Source organism: Rhinopithecus bieti, unplaced genomic scaffold (genome assembly GCF_001698545.2).
Source record: "Rhinopithecus bieti isolate Rb0 unplaced genomic scaffold, ASM169854v2 scaffold_31173, whole genome shotgun sequence".
NCBI classification, from domain to species: Eukaryota; Metazoa; Chordata; class Mammalia; order Primates; family Cercopithecidae; genus Rhinopithecus; species Rhinopithecus bieti.
In genome coordinates, this window is record NW_016813861.1 from 1,747,751 (window position 1) to 1,749,351 (window position 1,601).

Sequence of the window (1,601 nt, forward strand, 5' to 3'; positions counted from 1 at the left end):
AAAGAAAGTCTTATTAGTGGTTGTTTAGAAATACAAAGGAAAACTGTCATACCACAGTTTGTGCTCCAAAATTTATTTTGTGAGTTTCTTTGAATAGAATTCTTTGTGTTCCTTAAACTTTTTGCTTTTCCTAAGATTTGTCCTCTCCAAATTTAAATAATAAATGGCAAAACTTGTCAACATTTAGGGTAAACTGAAGAAATACCAATAGAGGTCAGTTGTAATACATGTGAGTTTTTTTCTTTGAAAAATATTATATATTACATTAAGTTGGTTGGCACGTGTAGCTATTAAAGCTTAACAGATGAGTTTTATGACATGTTATCAAAATTCGAGGTAATTTAGAACAACTTTGTTACGAACTTGCTTTAATTAAGGAAGACCCAAACACAAAGCCTTACGTGCTGGGGAGGAAAGTCCTCTATCTGCCAAGCTTCTTCACCTATGCCAAGTACGATGTGCAAGTGAATGGTAAGATAGGGCTGTTCTGAGCCCTGAGGCCTCGGCTGATGTCCAATGCCCTCTTTACTGTGACCTGGGTAGTATGAAGAAGGTTTTCCCTCCAGATGAGATCTAGCAGGTTTCCAACAAGGATGATATGAAGACTTCCCTGAGGAAAGTGGTGAGGGAGACCTCCTATGGGATAATGATGCAGTGCATGTCCCGCATGTTGGCCCACCCGCTGTGTGTCATCTCAATGCGCTGGATGGTCCAGTTTGTGGGATGGGAAGCCAAGTACAGTGGCGTGCTGAGCTCCATTGGGAAACTTTTCAAAGAGGAAGGGCTGCTGGGATTTGTTGGATAAATCCCTCACCTCCTGGGTGATGTGGTTTTCTTGTGGGGCTATAACTTACTGGCCCACTTCATCAGTGCCTACCTGGTGGATGACAGCTTCCACCAGGCCCTGGCCATCCGGAGCCACACCAAGGGCTTGATGGGGATCACAGTGAGCATGCTGACCTACCCCTTCCTGCTAGTTGACGACTTCCTGGCTGTGAACAACTGCGGCCTGCAGGCTGGGCTCCCCTGTTACTCCCTGGTGTTCAAATCCTGGATTCACTGCTGGAAGTACCTCAGTATGCAGGGCCAGCTCTTCCAAGGCTCCAGCCTGCTTTTACGCTGGGTGTCATCAGGATCATGCTTTGTCCTGGAGTAACCTGAATCATCTAAAACACACGGTCTCAACCTGGCCACCGTGAGTGAGGCCTGACCATCTCGGGATACCTGCAAGACGACTCCAACCCAACAACAATCAGATGTGCTCCAGCCTAGCTGGGTTTCAATTTCCATATTTGCCATGTGTCTATCCAGATGTGGAGTTGGGTGGAGGTGAGGCTGCACCCAGTGGATTGGGTCACCTGCCAGACCTGGGAAAGGTGGGGGAAGGTGGGGAGTTGGCAGAATCCCCATACCTCATGGATTTGCTGAGTCTGTCTTGTGCAGAGGGCCGGAGAATGGCTTGTGGGGGCCCAGGTTGGACAGGGAAAGGCTAATGAGGTCAGACCCCACCCGATCTACCCCTCCAGTGAGCGCAGCGCCCATCCTGCAACTCAGCTGGGAGCATCATTCTCCTCCTTTGTAAACAGGGTGTGATCCCCTGG

General features: G+C 48.2%; 1 pseudogene; it reads left to right on the forward strand.

Moving 5' to 3' along the window:
- Positions 1–407: 407 nt before the first annotated feature.
- On the forward strand, positions 408–1,156 carry LOC108513292 (mitochondrial carrier homolog 1 pseudogene; annotated as a pseudogene).
- Positions 1,157–1,601: the final 445 nt, after the last annotated feature.